The sequence below is a fragment of the Macrobrachium rosenbergii genome, chromosome 13, assembly GCF_040412425.1.
Source record: "Macrobrachium rosenbergii isolate ZJJX-2024 chromosome 13, ASM4041242v1, whole genome shotgun sequence".
Taxonomy (NCBI): domain Eukaryota; kingdom Metazoa; phylum Arthropoda; class Malacostraca; order Decapoda; family Palaemonidae; genus Macrobrachium; species Macrobrachium rosenbergii.
The window spans coordinates 4,117,167-4,139,910 of record NC_089753.1 but is presented as its reverse complement, the minus strand read 5'-3'; the positions used below and the strand labels follow the sequence as shown (position 1 = coordinate 4,139,910).

The 22,744-nt window shown below is 44.7% G+C and overlaps 1 protein-coding gene across 1 annotated transcript in view; it reads right to left on the bottom strand.

Moving 5' to 3' along the window:
• Positions 1–7,985: 7,985 nt before the first annotated feature.
• LOC136844862 (uncharacterized) overlaps positions 7,986–22,744 on the bottom strand; it is a 132,718-nt gene continuing 117,959 nt past the window's right edge. The window contains exon 8 of the mRNA XM_067114106.1: positions 7,986–9,039. The gene's annotated coding sequence lies outside the window, so the exon portion shown is untranslated. The remainder of the gene's footprint in view (positions 9,040–22,744) is intronic.

Sequence of the window (22,744 nt, the reverse complement as noted above, 5' to 3'; positions counted from 1 at the left end):
ATCTCAGAAATTCTTTTGTCACGTTGTCGTAATGCTTGCCCCGTTTTATATTAGTCGTTACATAAAGTTTTATATATGAAAATGTGCACAATTTCATGTACAATACAACAGAAAATAACTCATGGTTGTCGCTTTTATCAGTTATTTTCATGGTTGTAGCTTTTATCAGTTTTGAAATATTTTCATATAAATCACGATGAATAGAAAAAATTCTACTTTCGGTCAACTTTAACTCGACCGAAATGGTTGAAAACTGCAATTTTAAGCTAAAACACTTAGTCTAATAATATTCAATCAATTAGCTTCATTTTTAAAAAAACGGGAAGTCTCTAGCACAATATTTCGATTTATGGTGAATTTTTGAAAAAAACATTTTTTTACGTCCGAGCGTTATTTAATTCATGCATCATTTTGTGATAATATTTTCTCTGTGTTGCTTTGATTGTTTTACAATTTGTTATATACCAAAATCATTGCAATTTAGTGTACAATACAAAGAAAAAATAACCCGTTAGCTTTAACTGTTTTGCTTACAGCGCGATTTGTATAAAATTATATATGAAAATTTTTTTTTACGCTGTCATATATGTCAATATTTATATATGATAATGATATTTTTTTTCACTTCTGATGGTTGCATACTAAACTTCAGGCAATGACAAAAAAACGGAGCCAAAAATGAACTCTTAATCTTAAAAACTAAGCATGCTGTGATATTTTGGAAAAAACTTTTTTTCCGCTTCGGGCGCTAACTCCCGAATGCCGCCGGCATACGGGAGACGTTTTTGTAAATAGAGGCTCGCCGTTTAAGGGTTAATAGGATCAATATTAGCATCTTTCTGAGCTGCAAATTTCATGAAGTCCATAAAGCTAGGGCATTCAGAATTCTTGAGGAAGCTGACACAGTCCGAGTTTGTACTATTTGTGTCAACTTTGGCCTGGGGATTCGTATGCACCGGAGTTTCAACTCTAGAAGAAGAGAATACCAATTGCTCTTCAGCCAGTTGGGTGCCACCAGGGCTACTTGACCTTTGAATGATCTGAGTTTGTGTAGAACTTTCATCAATAGGTTTATTGGTGGAAACAGATAGATTTTTTGCCACCTGTTCCAATCTATTGACATCGCATCTGTGGAGTGTGAGCTAGAGGGTCTAGATTGGGAGCAACATAGCATGGAAGTTTGTGGTTGCTCTCCGTGGCAAACAGGTCTACCTGGAGACCTGGTACCTGCCGACAAATCCATTCGAATGATGCTTTGTCCAGTGACCATTCCGACTCCAGTGGAGTTGTCCTGGACAGTGAATCTGCAATGACATTCCGGACACCTGCCAGATGGGTAGCTGACAAATGCTAACGGTGTCTTCTTGCCAGGGAGAAAATTGCTATCATTACTTGATTGATCCGGCTCGACTTGGAGCCCCCTCTGTTTATGCAATGCACAACTACTGCGCTGTCCAGTACCAGTCTGATATGAATCTGTCTGGTTGGACGCAGTTTCTTCAAGGTTAGAAATACTGCCATTGCTTCCAGAATGTTGATATGGAACTGGCGGAACATAGTGGACCATGTTCCTTGAACTTTCTTGTGTTGGGAATATCCTCCCCATCCGCTCAGGGTAGCATCCGTGTGGATCATCAATGATGGAGGGGGAAATTGGAGAGGCACTGACCTTGACAAACTCTTGACTGTTGACCACTGTCAAAGCCTTTTCCTCAGTACCAGCGGAATTAGGGACACCTTGTCCCTGTATCTGCTGTTGGCTCGTCTCCGCCATACTCTGTTTATATCTTTCAATTTGGCTTTTAGCAACAAATCTGTTACTGACGCGAACTGAAGAGAGCCTAGGACTCTTTCCTGGGTACGACGGGAGGCTCTTTTGTTTTTGAGGAACTGCCTGGTAGCTTTGGCTATTCCCTCCTTTTTGCTGGCGGAAGTGACCGTTTGTGTGTGTCCAGATCCCATTGGATTCCTAACCATTGAAATCGAGCCTCCGGAACAAGGTGGGATTTCTTCCTGTTTATTTGAAAACCTAAGGATTCCAGGAAGCTGATTACTATGGATGTTGCTTTCCGACATTCCTTGGCGTTGGGTGCCCAAATTATCCAATCGTCCAGGTATGAAGCTAACATGATCCCCTGGGCACGTAGTTGCTGGACTACTGTTTCTGCCAGTTTGGTGAAGATTCTGGGCGCTATGTTGAGCCCGAATGGCATGACTCTGAACAAGTAAGCTTGTTTTCCTAGTCTGAATCCTAGGTAAGGAAAGAAATTTCTCGCAATCGGGACGTGATAATAGGTGTCTGAAAGATCTATAGAGGTGGTGACGGCCCCACGAGGAAGTAGGGTCCGCACCTGCGAGATTGTAAGCATGCGAAACTTGTCGCATTGAATGTATAAATTGAGACAAGACAAGTCTAGGATTACTCTTTGCTGACTGGAGCCTTTCTTCGGAACACTGAACAGTCTGCCTTGAAATTTCAGGTGTCTCACTTTCTTTATTGCCCTCTTTTGAAGCAGGTCTTTTACGAAGTCCAGGAGGGCTTTGGATGGGGACTGATGGAATCTGACTAGCGGAGGAGGACCTCTGCTCCAGCTCCATCCCAGACCTTTGGAAACTATGCTGTGGGCCCACGGACTGAAGGTCCAACGGTCCCGAAAGAGATATAGCCTCCCGCCTACCTGAGGAGACTCATTGGGCGGGAGAGGGCTTGCTTCCTCTACTACCTCGGCCTCCTCTTCCCCTTGAGAGGGGACGTGACGCAAACCTACCTCTGAAGGAGGCTCTGGCTCTGCTTCCCCTCGCGTTCCTATTGAAACCCCGAAATGCCCCCTGGCTTTCAAACGAAGCGTTGAAAGCCTGGGGACGCCACGAAGGTTGGGGAAGCAAGGGTATGTTGAGCCGGCTGCATCAGCATGAACTGTTGCTGAGGCTGGGCTTTCGAGGTCGAAGGCTGACCGATCTGGGAGACCGATACAGTCTGGAGCATAGTTTGAGTCTGAGGTTTTTTGTACCTCCTGAATCTTTTCCCCGTCCTGGCTTGAGGTCCGGCGGACTCGGTGGCCTTCCTTTTGAAGGGGAGACCCCAGCGGGAGCGGAGGCTCTGATTTGCCCTGGTTGCCTCCGCCAGAACATTGTTGACCTCATCCTCCGGAAAGATGTTAGAGCCCCAAATAGAACTCTTCATGAGTCTATTGGGTTCGTGTCTTATAGTGGCGTCCGCAAAGGTGTGTTTCCGGCAATTTAATCTAGCCACTACGAAATCATACAGGTCCGCCTGGAATCCCGCTAACAGGGATTTGGTCAGGACCTGGAACAGAGGTTCTTCGGCGTAGGTCACCGCCGTTGCCTCCGTAATGGTCACGGAATGCAGGGAGCAACTCAACCTGCACCTGGCTTCAAATTCCGCCTTTAACAGAGCCTCCGGAATCTTAGGAAGCTGTTCACTGAAGAGGGATGAGGCGCACTCGGGGTCGAGTTTGCCCACCGTGAATGTGGCCGGAGCTCCCAGCCAAAATTGCGAATCTCCGGGGAAGACAAGAGAGGTGGGATCTGTCTCCCGGAGTTGAGGTAGCGGCTTACCCTCGATTCCCGCCTGACTAGTTAGCACTGCTATCTTAGTCGTGCAGGGGGTAGGGATGGAGTCACCTACCGAAAACATAGTGAAAGTCCCCTTGAAGGGGGTAAGCTTAGTATTCTCGCACTCCCACTCAGTAAGAGTGCGCATCAAGGTGGATTGGGCTTGGTCCCTAGGGAAGATGACTGTCTCCTTCGGGACCTTGTCTGATCTGATCCAGGCTTCCTCTGTAAGCCTGGCGTAGCCTGGGTAGGGAGGCACCAGGTCGGGTGGAAAGAACTCTAGTTCTTCCAACCAACGCATTCCCAAGCCCTCGATGGTCAGAGTATCTTCATGCTGAGGAGCATGAAGAGCCAGACGCCATGGATTTCCCTTATCGAAGGGAGGAAGACTGGCGGCATCCGGAACAGAGTAGGTCTGCGCTGCTACTCCGGAGCGCATAAATCTGGAGAGCAAGCTGTCCTGGGTCTGCATCCTCTCCGCTAAAGACTTCACAGAGTCCCCAGAAGTCTTTAGGCTCGAAACGAGCTGGGAGGAAAGGTCATTAATCCTGGCTTCGACCTTCTTATCCAGTTTTTGCATGAGAATTTCTGCAAAGGCCTCAGGGTCGAAGTTAGGCTGAGGGGGACTAGCCTTAACTGCCCTGGATCTCAACCCCTTGGCCCTTGGCTGGGGGAGCAGCCTTGCTGAGTGGACGCCACTGGGCTAAGAGCCCGTGACGACCTTGAGGGAGCTGATGGATTAGACCTTTGAGGTCTAGAGGACTTAGATAAGTCCTTCTTTTTCAAGGTTTTCACCTTGGGGACAGTAGACCTCGACCTGTCCTCAAGGTAAGCAGTCTTTGGGAAACCTTGAAAGGAGGAAGAAGAGGAAGAAGGAGAATCAAAGAGGGGATTAGATAAACTCACTCCCCCTGCCTCACTTACCACCCTACCTTCTACCTGGTGGTCCGGATCGACGCTCATCGGCTCTAGGTTGATGTTGATGGCCGCCACCTCTTCCGTCACTTCCCCGCACAGGTTGTCTTCTTGGGAGGGTTGCGTCATCTCCCGGATCCGCTCAATCAAGGGGGCGGCTACTTCCGCTGGAACTGCGGCTGAGATCCGGGCTCCGGGGTAGAGGAGATTACAAATCTCCTCTGATAAGACATAAGGCTTCCCCGACGCAACGTTCCTCCCAAACCCGCCGACCCAGATCTTCAGGGTCGACAGCGAAGAGTCGCGGGTACTACGGTCAGACTGAAAGAGAGGAATGGTTTACTGAAATATTCTCCAATCGCCGTATCTATCAATATAGGCATTAAAGTCAAAAGGAGACTAAAGGTTAGCGGACTTAGAAGCTTACCGACTCATCCATCACTCGCTCGTACAGAGAGTAGCAGACCTCAACCATCTGGGTGCCAGACGATCAGGTCCCCAACGCGAACCGCGCAGCCAGAGTGCGAGCGGCACACCTCATGGCCACAGGGTTGCTGGAGGACCGCCATACACCCAGGCTCCTGACAGCGTACCATCTGTAAGCGGAAAGATGATACATGAGTACCGCTAGTTAAGGCTTGCCGGAGTAGGTCCGACGGGAATAGGATACCTTAACCTAATAATGGGTGATGGAGCATGCTTACTGTCAATCCAAATCCCGCCGGAATCAAATACGGTGGTATAAAAATAACAAATACATGAGTAACATAAAGTTAAGGGCCGCCGGAGTAGGTCCGGCGGTAATAGTACACCTTAACCTAGGAACATGCATTCATATAAATATATAAACACCGCCGGAAAGAATCCGGCAGAGGTATGGTATAAGATATGCTACGGAGTGGTCAACTAATTATGTCAACAGGAGTGCTTTTAAGATACGCTGGTGTATGATACTCCGCCCTGATTGCCCCGGAAATCTCGTTATCTCATACCTATGGTAGCGGCGGAGGATGCGGGGAGAGGAGTCTTCAAATCTGGCTCAACTCTCAACACCTGGGGCGGGAACCAGGTAGTGGAAAGCGCCGACCAACCGAAAACCATACCCACCGGAGTGGTAACGTGTACAGTAACAACGAGAGATCTGACTAACCCGGCGGAGAATGAACCTAGCAGAAGTCAAGATAGCGTCCCTGGGACTGTGTTCGATGCTCCAGCTAACACTGAGGGAAGCGAACAAACGAAACACTAGCAGAGTGGCGGAAACCGATGAGCGGTGGCCAGAAGGGTGGCTAACACCCTCTGGACGCTGATAGAAACTCCCCACGGGGTGCCGGTCATAAGTGATCGACGTCCCTCGCGTAGGGAGAAGTCTAGGTCACACGCCAAATGCTAATTGAATAGGTAAGGAAGGGCTAGGCTAACAACACGAAAAGGTCTGTGCAACCTTCGATCCCAGACCATCCTCCAATGCCAAAACTTTTGACTTGGACAGGAAGGTTAGAAGAGGTGCGACAGGAGGGGGGGGAGGGGGATTCCACGTAAGGTCTGGCCGCACCCTCCAACGCCGACAGTCTGGTCAGGTGGGAGGCTATGCATTGAGGAGACCCTCACTATTCTAACCTCACCTTCCAAAAACCTCACGGTCTGGTCAGGTGGGCTAAAACAGGGGGGGGGGTCTCACAAGCCTGATTTCACCTTCTGAAAACATGAAAGCATGGTCAGGTGGGCCAAGAGAGAACGAGGAACTCCCTCACAACCCAACATCTCCCTCCAAAGCCTCAAAACGACCTGGTCGGGGGAGCTAGGAAGCATGAGCATCGTGAAAAAAGCCTATCCTATCTAGCCTAACTCTCCAAAACCGATAACAGAACGGTGGAGAATGCTAGGCTAGAATACCCAATCGCAGAAACTATCTGACTTAAAGTACTAAGATAAAAAGTTAACCAAACGATGTGTGAAAATTAAAAACATATATATATGCACAGAATATAATTATAATACGTAAAGGACTCAGCCGCAGAGAAGGCCAAACAACCCGCGATATGTGGAACGCGGGTGATATCCAAAATGGCCGACCCTAACGCTGAATCATAAATAAAATTAATCCAAAAATATACACGTTATCCATCACCGTACACATTAGAAAAGATCATAAGCATAACAGTACCATCTTGGAGAATATACCCGCTCGCTGGCAGAGGAAGGGGACCAGGGAAAAGGTGAATTTATGATCAGAAAGGCGGGAGGGGGAAAAGCCTCCGATTCTAGCCTAAATCAGTCATGATACGGGCTCCTCACCCCTTACCAGCGAAAGGGCAATTCACTAATAAAACTCCATGAAAGGAGTATATAAAATTATAATTGTGTAAAAGACAAGCAGAAATTCCTGCTAAAACCATGCGAAGACTGAGGGTTCAGTATGGCCGAGGCGAAAGCCGCCGCGATCGGCTGCGTCGTGTTATTTAACCTGATAATTAATAAATTAAAGGTCAAATAAGAAGCCTCTATAAGAAAAAACCAAAAGGAGATGGTACTCAACTTAGGTGATGCAAAATCCTGCACAGATGACATGATGCAAATGGAAATTCCACACAAAAGCAGCACAAGGAAAAACACAGTGATGTTTGAGAAGCGTGTTAAGTTGGAATGATACCAAGATGGCGGCTGAGGTGTTGGTTGGCTGGGAGATGAGCGTGAGGTATGTGACAGCCCCTCACTTTTCGGGATTTTGAGATTGGAGATCTCTATAGGGCAGAGGCCTGTGGCAGTGGCAACACTCACCCTTTGTGTATACCGACACCATTATAAATGGCGCTCGAACTGGGGGTCGTAACCCTGGCATTGTATTTAGCTTTTTCTCTGGTATTTTTAGCAATACTTATACCTAGAAATATGTGCTAAATGGATATTTCACCGGGTGACACAGGTCGAACCCACAAAAACAATCCAAATTAATTCATTAGTTCATATTTTGAAAGCTCCTCTTGGGGTAGAACAAACTAGAATTTTTTAGTGACTGAATTTCCTGACTGGCTAAAACTCAACATAATAAAGGTACTTCTTAATAGCATGAAAACTAACATAATAAAGCTATTTCTTGATAAGATGAACAGAAACATGAGGACGAATCAAAAAGCAAAAAATTGAGTACAGGCAGTCCCCGGTTATCGGTGGCCTCGGTTAACAGTGAACGCTTGTCTAGCGACAACGATAACTGGATTTTCAGCGTTGATATGCACCGATCTCTGCTTATCAGCGCTGATCCACGGTTATTGGCACCGACACCCGGTTATCAGCGCCAATAAGCACTGTTATTGCCAATTTTTGGTTATCAACAATTTTTGGTTATCGTCATGCCATCGGGAACGTAACCCCCAACGATAACCAGGGACTGCCAACATAACATGTCTTATTAATGATTTTCTTAAACTACAGCAGTAAAAAAACCCAGAATCATGACTCCCTATTCTTCAGTGGAAAAAAAAACTAGTGTCTTTGTAAATGCCTCCTTTTATGTCCCTCAAATAATGAATGACAAGAAATGTACAGCTAAATTTGGCAAATGATCTAAATTTCATGCTATTGTTTGCATAACTAGTAAGAAGATGCAGAAACAAAAGATTGCAGGGATTGAAAGTGAAACCAATAACTAGAGTTACACTTCCACAAGCCAGTAATGCACAACAGTCGTTTGCAGATATACTTTTGCCTAACCACAGTATTATTATCTGTATAATACAAAGTTAATAGTGAACATCAACAGCTCATAATGAAAGTACATACCACTGCTAATGTCAAAAACATATACTAATGCAGTAACAATGTCACGTCTCAAGGTTTTACATTATAGTATACAAACAGAAATAGCGTTATTTTTAAATCTTCTAACAGATAAGTTTCTTTCTGCATTACGTAACTGATTAGCTGGTTTAGTGTTTTATCCAACTGGTATCACAACAACATAGGTCACTGATGCTCTGGAGTTACATGAAATTTAATGAGTCTTGAGTACCAAGTTCCAACTTGCCAAAGGCACACAAATTTACAGTAACTGGTCTGTAGACAACCAATTACTAAGGAGAAACAACAGGGCAAATGAATAAATGCCCTTTGAAATGAGTGAGACACTCCCAACTGAATGTTGTAATCCTGTGAACCCTGGGTAAAACACAGCTACAAAGCCTGCAGTACCCAATACTTAATCAAACTTGTAAGAAACTCCTTAGAAAAATGAAGACGTGAGCAGGATTCTAAACCTTGACGAACTCTGGAGTAGAGACGAAATTCCTTAGCAAGTAAAAATGTATTCCACACCCTTCCTAAGGCTGATGGAACAGACTCATTCAATTTTCAGACAAAGAGAACAAATGTAACAATACTTACCATTTCCCTTATTATTGTTATCCTTGGGTTTGAGCCTGGATACAGGCAAATTAGGAACTTTGAAGATATCTTTGGATGACTTTTTCATACCCTCTGCAGTTGTATCCTTTTTTGTATCTCTTGCAGATGGAGCAGCAGAGGCCACTGCTTCTTTTGCAATTGCAGCTGAAAAAGTCAAATAATTTATTATTTACATGACAAGCAAATAACAGCAAAAACAAATCTGGATAGGACAAAATTGTGTTCAGATTTTTCTTCCCAAAGAATGTTATTATGAACTACTTCACTATTTAAAAGAGAAAACTTGTTTATATTATTAGTCATATGCATTCCCAAATTGAAAGTTTCTAATTCCAACTGGGAAAGTATTTCACCAAGAACTAGCTTCATAATCTATAATTCACACAATTTTACAAAATGCAAGAGAACAAGGATACTGTACATGAGCAAGAGTAACATAACTAAATTGGTAAGTCTGCTACCCCTTCAAAGAGAAGAAACTTCAATGCCTACTGAAGAATCTGTGCTACAGTAATCAAAGAAAAATTCAGACTTATTTCCACCAGTCTCTTGCAATATTCTGTGCATCAAAGGATGCAATTGCAATGAAAATTAAGAGCACCTTAACAACTAACAACCATTTGCTCAGCCTTACCCATATTATCACATTAGTTTCAAACAAAGCTTATCAGTTCAAAAGGAAGTGCAAATTTTATGTACATGTGATATGTCTACCCAGTTGCACCTGTTAATTTTACTATTTTTACTATTTGATGACACACTGACATCACTCAAAAAAAATTGTTTACTTACAAAATATTTCACAAGTTAATATATATATATATAACTATAATATATAAAATTTAATTTTCTTATTCCAAACATACAATCTTCATCACTCATTTTATAGTGCAAAGAAGTATAAGAGTTTGTTACATATTACATCACAACAGATGGAAGTATTCTTGTTTATCTCTGGAATCCCCAATTAGAGGGAACTGTTTACGCCAACAGAAAATCATTCTCTATGTATCTTGAAGCAGAAGTAAAATAAATCAACCAGAGACATTGGAAGGAAAACAATCCCTTCAGAACAAAAGCTTTGCAGCATTGGTATATAAAAACTATCTTAAACTTCTTGCATGACCATATATTGTTTACACCGACTTACTTTACCTTGACCATTTGAGGGAAACTACAGCAAGTCTTCATTTCTGAACGAAGGCTGACAACGTTGGCAATTGGTACCAGTAAATTTTCAACATCTAACTGCATCTCACATATATTATGCTTGGCAAAAAATCTGTAGTCGTTGTCTTCTTCTTCTTTCGACCTTATTAATCTCATTTCATAGCAGGGTCAGCCACTCGAGTCAACTTTCTCCATCTATTTCTGTTCCTTGCATCTTCTTCCCCAAGTCCCATCTCATCCATTTCCCTCCTCACCACATTCATCTACCTGATCTGCTGATGCCCCACACTCCTCCTCCCCATCACTGGCATGTTCTTAGCTCTCTTGATTGGTTCCACCTCCTCTCTTCTTATTACATGGCCATAGTATCTCAGACGAGCTTCCCTAGCTTTCTCCTTTAACATTACATATACCACACATTCTTCTTATATCTTGACTCTCCTTTCCTGTACAGTAGTGGTATTCCAGTAATCCATCTCACCATCCTCATCTTGGTTCTTTCCAACAGTCCCTCCTCTTTCCTCTTAAGTGCCCAAGTTTTTGTCCCATATAATATTACAGGCCTGATAACTGTCGTATAAATTTTCATTTTGAGCCTTAATGGCATTTTCTTGTCTAAAACAAATCCAGTTACTTCCCTCCACTTTTGCCATGCTTCTTTTGCTCTCTGTCTCACTGCTTTCTCAGTATCTCCCTCCTCTGCTATTATTGATCCCAAGTAGTTAAACCTATCATTCTGTTTTAGCACTTTACCATCTTCCACGCAATGTTTACTTCTTCATGTCCTTCTTTACTATGAAGCATTAGCTCTGTCTTTCCAACGTTCACTTTCAATCCTTTCTTTTCTAAGGCTCCTTTCCATGCTAAAAACCTTGCAGTTCTTCTTCTGTGTCTGCTATAATGACTAAATCATCAGCAAACATCAGTTCCCACTGTTCTTCATTGTTCCTTAATTCTGATGTCAAAGTGTCTATAATGATGAGGAACAAGAATGGACTCCGAGCTGATCCCTGATGGAGGCCAACCTCCACAGGGAATGCCTCAGTCTCCCCATATTTTGTCTCTACACTGGTTCTTGCCCTCTCATATACCATCTTCACTAACCTTACCAACTCCTCTGGTACTTCTTTCTTTCTCCAACACCAATAAACTACTCTTCTTGGTACCCTGTCATACACCTTTTCAAGATCCACAAAACACATGTAAACTTTCCTGTTTCCTTCTAAATATTTCTCTTGAGCTTGTCTTAGTATAAAAATAGCATCCATTGTGCTCTTTCCTTTCATAAATGCAAACTGCTGGTCATGTATATCCATCAACTCTCTCAACCTCCCTTCTACTATTCTTTTCTAGTATCTTGAATACGTGCTCCAAAAGCTTTATTCCTCTGCAGTTCCCACAGTTTAACATGTCTCCTTTTTGTTTACACATTTTAGTCATCCAACTATCGTTCCAGTCCCTTGGCATTTCCTCAACACCCCAGATCTTTTCCAATAGTGTGTGCACCCATTGTTTGCCTAGATTTCCCAATGCTTTAATCATTTCTATTGTTAACACTGACTTCCCTGCAGCTTTATTTACTTTTCCTTTCTTTATAGCATTTTCGACTTCACTCTCTCTGATGTTTGCTACAAAAATCTGTAGTCTTGTGTGCTTCAAGATAGACGTATATGAAAAAATCATCTAATTACGATCATGGTAATGCGAAGTCATCACTATACTACTTACAACTGTACTATATAATCAATGACTATAATAGAGGGGTAGGAGAGGGCAGTATCTGTGAAGATGAATCTACCCAATCATCTGTCCCCAATGTGAAATAACTAAATCAACCAAATTTTGAAGTGAGGTGAAATCTCCCCCCCAAAAAAAAAAAAAAAAAAAAAAAAAAAAAAAAAAAAAAGATGCAGTACTGTACATTGATGAAGTCCAATAGACTCTCCAATGGCCAACAACCCAAGTGCTGGAAAAATTCAACATACTGAATATGATAATGCATGCCCTGGCCTTTTATTGCTTATTAGGCTGAAATATATATGTAGAATCTACTGGTCACTTTTACCAGACACATATGTAATTCTAATAGCCATAAAAACGATTGCCCACTTGGCTATGATGGTGAGGATGGGTCTATTCCAGCTTTAATAAATATATATGAAAACGACAGGTATATGTATGTACGAGAGGTAATAGACTTTTATCCTTCTCGTGGTCAGGTCAGCAACGTGACCTCCCTGTGGTTATGGTGACGCGGGTTGCCTCCCGCGACCGCAATCACAGTCCCTTCAATTTCTTTGCGTTTGGATGTTATGGCTTCAGAGTTACAAGCATATCCAAAAAGCTCAAAGAATTCGAGAAGTTAAGAGGGCATTGTGGCTATTAGAATTATATATATATATATATATATATATATATATATATATATATATATATATATATATATATATATATATATATATATATATGTATTACAAAAACACATACATATAAAGACTACATATATCATATATATATATAGAGTATATATATATATATATATATATACAATACACACAAAGACTACACACACACACACACACACACACATATATATATATATATATATATATATATATATATATATATATATATATACTGACATATCTCAACTGATATCAAACATTTGAGACTTGCAGATATATATTTCAACACCGAGAAATTTGGTTCGGTAGCGAAGGCAATGTTTACACATTTACGAGCAAAATGGGCACTTATATATTATAGTGTGTGTGTGTGTGTGTGCACATGTATACTCTGTATACATGTATATATTTATTTATTTATTTATTTATTTATTCATTTTATGATAGGATATTTAGTATTTATCTTTATTTAGGTCTTTCTCTTAGCTAGCTTCGTCTGGTCCTTGGCCTTTGGCCTTTGTTGGACTTCGTTAGTTAGCCTAGTCTACCCGGGGGAGTTCCCCCTGAATTTTTGGGTGGAAGTTGTGACCGTCCCCCAACCTTGGCTGGATGAACTTCGCTGTCGCCCGTCAGGGCTAGCCTGTCCCTTGTCCCTGCTGTCTTCGGACTTGCCTATTGACCAGTTCTCCACCGCTAGCGGTGGATGGCTCCGCCTTCGGACAACGTCGGCCTACGTGTCGGGCCGATTCTCCGTTCATGCTTCTTGCCCCCCTAGCGTGCTAGGACATGAGTGCATGTGTCTTAGCGGTCGTCCTTGTCGCCCTGTCGGTTGCGGCCGCCTTCTGACTACGGTTCCCCATCCTTCTGTGGATCTCCTCCACCCTTGGATTTAGCCTAGCCTAGCAGCGGTCAGCCGAAAGGTTGGACGTTCTTGTCAGCCTCCCAGCTCGGCCGCCTTGTCGCCATGTCGGCCACAGCCGTTTTCTAGTGTCGGTTCCTCATCCTGCCTTGATTCCCCTCCAACTAGAATATAATCTAACCTAGTGGCTGTCGGCCTACAAGGTTGGCCGACGTAACGGCAGCCTGTCAGATGTAGCCTAGCTGGGTTGCCGCTGTCCCTGCTTTCCATCCTCACCCCTAGCGGCCGTCTTGGGACTTTTGACACCCTCTCTGTATCTGGGAATAATGAACCTTCCTGAAGGTCGGTTCTTCAGAATTCCCTTTAGTGGCCGCCCCCTTGAGGTTGTTCCCCTCTAGGCCGTGTCCTTCCCCAGTCAGTCTTTCATCTAGCCCTTTGCCTCCGTTGGTCGGTTGGCCCGGCACTTCCCCCCCCCTCTTTCTACTGCACTTCGTTAGTTAGCCTAGTCCACCCAGGGGAGTTCCCCCTCCCTCAATTTCGGCGGACGTTGCGACTGTTCCCAAGCCTTTGCTGGATAAACTTCGCTGTCGGCCGTCAGGGCTAGCCTGTCCCTTGTCCCGACTGTCTTCGGACTTGCCTTTTGACCAGTTCCCCTGGTGGATGGCTCTGTCTTCGGCCGACGTCGGCCTACATGTCGGGCTGATTTTCCGTTCATGCTTCTCGGCCCCACTAGAGTGCTAGGACGTGAGTGCATGTTTCCCCGTGTCTTAGCGGTCGTCCTTGTCGCCCTGTCGGTCGCGGCCGCTTTCTGGCTACGGTTCCTCATCCTTCTGTGGATGTCCTCCACCCTTGGATTTAGCCTAGCCTAGCAGCCGTCAGCCGAAAGGTTGGATGACTGTTGTCTGCCTCCCAGCTCGCCAGCCATTTTCTAGTGTCAGCCATGTCAGCTAGGATAGAGCCTAGCCTAGTGGCCATTTTCAAGTGTCAGTTCGCCACCTCATCCTGCCTGGTTCCTCATCCTCCATCCCTAGAATAGAGCCTAGCCTAGTGGCTGTCGGCCGTAGCCTAGCTGGGTTGCCACTGTCCCTGCTTTCCGTCCGCACCCCTAGCGGCCATCTTGGGACTTTTGACACCCTCTCTGTATCTGGGATTAATGAGCCTTCCTGAAGGCTGGTTCTTCGGAATTCCCTTTAGTGGCTGTCCCCCCCTTGAGGCTGTTCCCCTCTAGGCCGTGTCCTTCCCCAGTCAGTCTTTCATCTAGCCCTTTGCCTCCGTTGATCGGTCAGCCCAGGCACTCCCCTCCCACCCCTTTCTACTGACTGGGACAGAATTTTGAGTTCCAATTTTCAGTTTCCCCCTCCCTACTTCAGTGTTTCTTGATTTTGGTCGCTTGGCACCTTGCCCCCTGGCTTCAGTGCCTTCTTACTGAATTATGAGGGATTTGATGAAGGTTGGTTATTCCCAGATAATGCCCTTCTATCCATCCTTAGCCTATAAATTAGTCGTGAGCTTCCGCTAGGCTAGCTTGTCTTTATTTCTGTGTAATATATTATTTCTGTGAAATATTGTATACTAATTTGGGCTAAGGCTTGGGGTCTTCAGATCCATTTATGTCCAAAAAATATTCATTGAAGTTTTCTTCCTTACAGGGAGTGGTCTGCACCCATCTCACCTGCAAGTCGACGATACCCGACCCCTGCGGGCATAAGTGTTGTCGGAAGCATGCTGACTGCTCCTCCACCTGTGGCTCCGCTGTCATCTGGGACCCGGAAAATTGTTGTGTCTGCAGGGACCTTCTTCACTCCGCCTGCTACGGACCTACCATCCCCAAAAAGGACCGGAAGTGGGCTAAACGTGAGTTAAAAACTTGGGTACGTGGTTTTAGTAAAAAACGGGGTTTGAACCCGAAGGGAAATGAAAACCCTATTTTTAGTCTGGGAGCTGCGAGAGCCTCATGCAGTTACGTCTGCCTTAGGCAGCGCCCCGGCTAAATCCCTTATCAGAGAACTTATAGCGCAGGGTTGGCACGTATTCATTCCGGTTAACGGAAGCTTGTCACTATTGTGATAGGATATCAGGTCTCGGGGGGTCTGCACTTTGACCCTCTATCCATCGCATTGATGAATCAATTCATGGCTAAACATCTCCACTGGTTACACCTTTCCATTTGCGCTTCCATAGCTAGTTCGAATGAATCGAGTCAAAACACGACTACGCATACTGCGCATGCGCATATTGTCAACCCAATGTAGGAATAGCCGTGCCTCCCTAAAAGGTTATACTCCCTGCAAATGAAGGGGTGCGCATAACCCAATATACTTAATACTAACTGGGAGGGTCTGAGGCTCTCACAGCTCCCAGACTAAAAATAGGGTTTTCATTTCCCTTCGGGTTCAAACCCCGTTTTTTAGTCAAAGGGAGCCGCAAGAGCCTCATGCAGGTGTACCAGAGAACATTTTAAAGAGGCTTTTGTATATTTATAAAGCTGTCAAACATCATTTGACAGGGAGGATGGACTTTTAGCCACTATCCCTAACCAAAAAAGCTTTTTCGCTTCCCTTGGGTTCAAACCGAAATCTAAAATCCTTTCCCTTTACGGCTGTAACAGCCCACCCTTTAAGCTGTCTCCGAAGAGACTGTGTATTGGTGAAGAGCAAAAGAAATAGACTATAATAGGAAAAAATAACCTACCGGTTTTTTAAAACACTCACTCACTTTAAAGGAAGAGTTCCTCTTGCCAGCCAATTCACCTTCCGGGCGTCCTTATCTCTTGCCTACGACTTTGCCGAGGATATGCACGCAGTCTGGACACTCGTATTTGTTTAACATAGTGTTTGACAAACACTCCATGCCCAGACCACCCCGTGTACTTGGATACGTCCTCCATACTAAAGTTACCGTAAAAAGGCAAGTGAGGCTGCGATTTACGGAGGTCATGTGACTTTGGGTCTGATCCTGGGCACAGATCTACAATTAACTTACAAATGCTGGTTCTGAGGCTTTCTAGGCAAAGTGGGGTGCTTTCGTTTGGTACCAAAAAGAGGGGCCCTTGCGTGATATGATTGGTGCGATCAAGGTACTTTTTCACTGTGGCCACTGGACACAGCTTCGGATTAGAGGGCAAAGAAGGGATAACTATGGGTTTCCATCTATGAAACGGATTCTCATTTTTAGCTAAAAATTCTCCGAATGAAAAGGTTACTTTATTCTTTCCGAAAGAACAAAACTGATCTCTTTTTAGCGCATGGATCTCTGCTGATCTGGCTCCCATCGCCAGGTCCACTAAAAACAACGTTTTTTCTAACAAAAATTTCATATTATTGTCTGAACGTCTGTTCAGAGCAGCTAGGACCACATCTAGATCCCATGATAATTCACATGGTTGTTCACTCGGCTTGCGGAGAGCCATTGATTTCATCATCATTTCAAACACTTCTGAATGCACCTCTACTTCGAATCCATACCTTAAAGGAACCGCAAGGGCCGCCTTGTGATTTTTAATAGTGGAGGGAGCCAACTTTTTTACGTCAAATAAAAACACACAGAACTCCCCCACAAAGTTATTATCGATGGTAGTTGGTTTACGGTCCCTAACAAATGAGACAAATTTGTTCCACACAGACTGATACTGTTTGGCGGATTTCTCCTTAATATTAGTGATTAAGAATTCCCTGACTTCAGGTGACCATTCCATGAAGCACAGGGATCTGAGAAAGTCCACACGTGAAGGCTTTTCGTCAGAAAGGAGGAGGTGTAGACAGTTATCCCTTGAACCTGCTGGGAAAGAATAGGAAGATGTAGTGGCTTGTGATGAAAAGTCAGCTTCTGTAAGGTTGGAAACCAAGGGCTGTTTGGCCACATTGGAGCAATTACTACTCCCCTCCCCTTGAACTCCTTGAGGAGTTGTACTACTTTCATTAATAAACTCGTTGGGGGAAACAGATAAATGTTCCCCAGCAGGTTCCAGTCCAGCGAAAGCGCGTCTCTGGCCACTGCTCGAAGGTCGTGATAGGGGGTGACAAAATTCGGTAATTTGTGATTGTCGCGTGTTGCGAACAGATCTACCTGAAGATATGGGTGATCTTGGAGGATCCCGCTGAATGACCCGCTGTCCAATTCCCACTCCCCTTCCTGAGCTTTGAATCTGGAGAGGGAGTCCGCTAGGACATTCTGAGCTCCCGCAAGGTGGGATGTTGACAGAGTCCATTTTTTCACCTGAGCTAATCTCATGATCCCCAGCACTATATGATTCAATGGCTTTGACCTTGATCCCCCACGCTTCAAGCATTGTACCATCGGCTTGTTGTCTATGAACAACTGAGTGTGAGATCCCCGCTTGGGTTTCAGTCCCTTGAGTGACAGGAGCACTGCCATCATTTCTTTGATATTGATATGGCAAGATTTGAGGGCTCCCGACCACTTTCCGGACACTTTGTTTTGATCCGAGTGTCATCCCCCCTCCGTCCTTCGCCGAAGCATCCGTATGAATGGTCACTGAGACTGGTTTCGGGACTAGCCGGACTGAAGATTTCAGGGCCTGATTCGATGCCCACGGTTTGAGCATTGTCTTGCACCTCCTTTTCATCGGGACCTTGTGGTCTCTGAATGATTGTTTGCCTTTAAAATGAGAATTCGGTTCAAATCCTTCAAAGTCGTTTTCAAGACTGGATCTACTATTGATGCGAATAGGAGTTTGCCCTGCAGCACTTCTAGGCTCCTTCTGGAAAAACTCTTGGCTTTTCTGAACCTCTTTACCTGATCTACTATTGACCTCCTGGAGGTCTCTGGTAGGGCTAGCTTTCCGCTTTCTAGACACCATTGTAGGCCTAGCCATCTGAACTTCTTTTCTGGCTTCAGCCGTGACTTTTCCCAGTTGATTAGGAACCCGAAGTCCTGCAAGGTCTGGACCACTATTCGGGACGCTTCTAGACACTCTTCTATCGATTCCGCCAAGATCAGCCAATCGTCCAGATACGCCATGACATTCACCCCCTGTAGTCTTAGTTGTTCTAAGATCTCTTTGGTCAATTTCGTGAACACTCTGGGGGCTACACTGAGGCCGAATGGCATCACTTTGAATCTGTACGACTGGCGACCTAGACGGAATCCTAGATACTGGCGAAAATGAGGTTGGATTGGAATGTGCCAATATGCGTCTTTCAAGTCGATAGAAGAGGTGTAGCTGTCCTTTGGCAAGGTATGTCTTATCTGATCTATCTGCTAATGGTTTTGTTAGATCGTCCATGGGATCTGGCAGAACTGTTCCAAAGTCCTGGAGTTCCTTTAAAGAAAACTTCGTCCCATGGGCGGCTGAATCTACCCAGTTCTTTTCCCAAGATTTGAACAGTTTATTGGTGATAGATGGGAACTTCTCATCAACTGGTACTTTCCAGGCAGGAAGGTTCCTAGCAAGAACCTGAGTGCCCAGAGCACTACCTCCCAGGTCCTGGCAGATATTAGAAAGGAAGCCCTTCGCCTGATCCTGGGTAAAAATCATGGTTTCCTCCGGTACCATAGCCAGAGTCTTAGGTGTTTGGCATCGAAAGCGAAACTTACTACCTTTGAAGTGGACAAAAGGTTTTGCAAACTCTAACCTAGCTAAAGGGGAGCATACATCACTATCATAGAAGATGCCATCCACCGCTCTAGCTAGTCGTGATGCCACCACCCAGGGATTAAACTGCTCTGGCTCGTCCTCCACCACTCTCAAATCTGGGAAATCATCTATATTAATGGGTGGATCTGACACTTGTGCTTGCTCCGAGTCTGTCCCTGAGCCCTGTATCCAAAGATTTTGCAAGTTGTAGTTCTATCAACTTGTCCAGCTTTGATTCCATTGCAGACATCCTAGCTTCTTGTGCCACAAACTTTCTCTTAGTAGAGGCAGTTGTGAGGACTGAAACATTATCCTCATCGACGTCCATAAGAGTCGATTTACTAGGGATGCTGCCAGGAATCGGTTGATCTATTGGGGATCGAGGCTCAGCATCAGATAAGATCCCCCTCATCATCCAGATTTTCAGATTCTCCCAAATCTATTTCATCCCCTGGTATGAAGGGGGGCACCACAGTGGATGCATTAGGATCCACCACATCATCAGGTGAGTTCTCATAATCCCTGATCGACTGAATTCTGGCCGTGGGGAAGAGAAAATCTCTTACACCTTTGTCTGGCAAATAGCCAAGAGGACCTTTTGGGCCGATTTTGGAGAATCCTCTTACCCATGCTCTTAAATGTTGTATATTAATATTTGCCAGAGAGCCAGAAACAGTGTGATCGCCCGTACGAGCCCATGACAGCCACTCAGTACAAATGTCCATACCCTGTAAACTGCAGGGAGCACACCCCCGACAAAACTCATGCTGAGTCTTGATGAAGTCTATCCGTTTCTTACAGGCGGCATTAGCGCACTTATTTGGCAAAGCCTATAAAAGAAAATAACACTATGAAACACCCCTCAAATGTTTAAGGAACTATGTTATATAAGCCATTACATCATGAGAAAAAACGAGCATATAGTTTTTATATTCTCGAATGAGATGACATTCATTCTACCATCTCTCTTTATATTCTTGAATGAGGTGACATTCATTCTACCCTCTCTCTTTATATTCTCGAATGAGGTGACATTCATTCTACCATCTCGAATGGCTGGATTCATGCCCAGTCGACATCCCTGTTCGAGACTCGTCTCCAATGGGCGCTAGTCACTGAAGGACGATCTATGATCACGAACAAGGAAGTCGAATAGTATTGTGATTATGTCAGTTCTATGACAGAGCAACAGGTAAATCCATGCCATTCGAGTCGAGGGTATCATAGACCAAGAACGTGGGCTACCATGTAGGCATGGCCTAGACTGGGGGATCTAGGTATATCCAAAATAGGACATCGATCGCCCCAGACGAATAACATTGGCAAGAATCGATACTCACGACTTCATTGGTGCATGGCAACAACCTTACAGCTAATAGAACGACATATCTTTATTTGAGTTCATAACTCAATTCTATACTACACTATTCGACATAAAAGAGCTATTTTGAATCAATTCGACATAAAAAAAGTTACTATTTCGAATCAATTCGTCATGAGAAAAGATACCATTTCGAAATAATTCGACTTGAGGTATCTGGTAACTCGACTGGGAGCCAGTATATCATATTCGATTTTCGTTACTAAACTATTCTGAGTCGAAGGCTTCGACAGAGCTTCGATGGAACCTTCTAGAATGTTCCAGAAGCCCGCATCATTTTTCCACACTGATAATGGGATATAAATCGGAGGTTTTACATGAAAAACTCTATCAAAATGTCCAAAATATAGTTATGTCACATAAATAACACTAAAAAGAATTACCTTAAGTACCTAAAGCGGCTATCATCTGCTTCGTAAACCTAAAAGTAGCAAAGGTTAGCCTAACTTAGCGCTAGCACTGATGTTCAGTCTATCGATAATTCCAAAACAAGCAGGTTTATATAAACTTTTCAAGTATGTTTAACAGTTCACGCTAGGTTTTTGACATGCTGAATCTAAAAATCCTACCATAACCTATACTTTTGCTTTAATTAAGGCAGAATCCTAGCCTAAATACGGTAGCGGTATGACGCCCCGAGCCATCATTTGGACACTAAAAAAATATATGAAAATATTAGTTAAGCAGGACTAAATTTTGTGACTGCGGTAGGGCAGGTACTTATCTTATTCCCTGTTGACTGAGATGAAGACTCCATGCTAAATAAAGTTGATAATCCTTCAAATTACGCCAGAAAAGATTTTACCACACACACCAAAAAGTGCGGCTAGAAAAACATTGAGTTGACAACATGTGCATGCGCAGTAGATGCGTAGTCGCGTTTTGACTCGATTCATTCGAACTAGCTACGGAAGCGCAAATGGAAAGGTGTAACCAGTGGAGATGTTTAGCCATGAATTGATTCATCAATGTGGCGGATAGGGGGTCAAAGTGCAGACCCCCCGAGACCTGATATCCTATCACAATAGTGACAAGCTTCCGTTAACCGGAATGAATACGTGCCAACCCTGCGCTATAAGTTCTCTGATAAGGGATTTAGCCGGGGCGCTGCCTAAGGCAGACGTAACTGCATGAGGCTCTCGCGGCTCCCTTTGACTAAAAATAGGAAGAAGGGTCAACCCTACCTTCCTTCTGAGGAACTTAGAGCCCTCCTCTTTCCTGATGCTCAACCTTCGGCAGTGTATAATGCCACAGTTCCCTTGGTGCAGCTGTCACCCTGGGACACCACTACCCCTGCTCTAGATAATTTGGATATTAACATCGAGGACATGGATCTGGATACCGAGACCGAGGAGCAGGTGGATACTCCTCGCTCTGTCTCGAAAGCTCCAGCCATCCCCGGTGTCTGGAACGGGTCCGTCCTTCACTGAGACTCCCTCAGAGGCACCCTTGACCACCACCGCCCTAGACACCGTCCTGGATTTGAAACTGAGCGCCTTCCTGCAGTCCTTGCAGTCTCAAGTTCATGGGAAAATAGCTGAATTTTCATTGGAGTTGTCGACTCTCAAGTCGACTATACAGACTCCTGCACAACCGGCTTCTCCGTTTGGTCAGTTGCCACTGGCCTCCCAACTTTCAGTCTTCAACCCACTGAACCCTTGGCATTGTGCTGTCACCATGCCTATGGCTGATGGCATTCTCCACTGTGGGGAAGGCCTAGGGGGCAGGCCATTAGAAGACCTGGAATTTTACCCTAGTCAAGTGGCCTACCCCTATTGCTATGTGAGGCTTAGTGATGAAGCCTCCTTCCGAGACGACACCATCCCCAAGGAAACGGTGATCTTTAAGCACTCTGCGGCCCAAAAGCTTCTCCTGGCGGAGATGAAGAAGGCCGCCTGTACCAGTGCTCAGGTGTCAGCCTCCAGGAAGAATCTCACATCTTACTTGACGCCAAACGAGATGGTAGTTCCTTTCACCACAAAGATGGCTCAGTCTGTTTTCAAGGCCGTTATTGAGGAAAAAGCCATCCCTACCCTTGAAGAGTGCAAGCCAACCTCGCTTGTACTACCGAATGACTCTGAGATATGGAAAGGGGTCCACCTCACTTTCAGCGTGGGGAAGCTGGCTAACGATTGCGCCAGTCAGCAATTTCAGGAACGATTACCCCTACTTTCTGAAGCCCTCCTCAAAACAGAGTATGAGGGCAGAGTCCGCCCGTCAGCCTCACTGTCTCACCACACTATGTTGGGGGTATTGATCAACTGTAACCCGGGCAAGGACCTCTACACAGCCCCGGCTAAATCCCATGCAATCCCCATGCAACGGGACTTATATGCCTTCTGTCAGGCATGCAGGGCATGTCGAAAACATATCCTTGCTAACGCCAAGGTTCGGCATGAGCCAAAACGCCTGATCGACTCTTCTGTGTGGGGTGATAA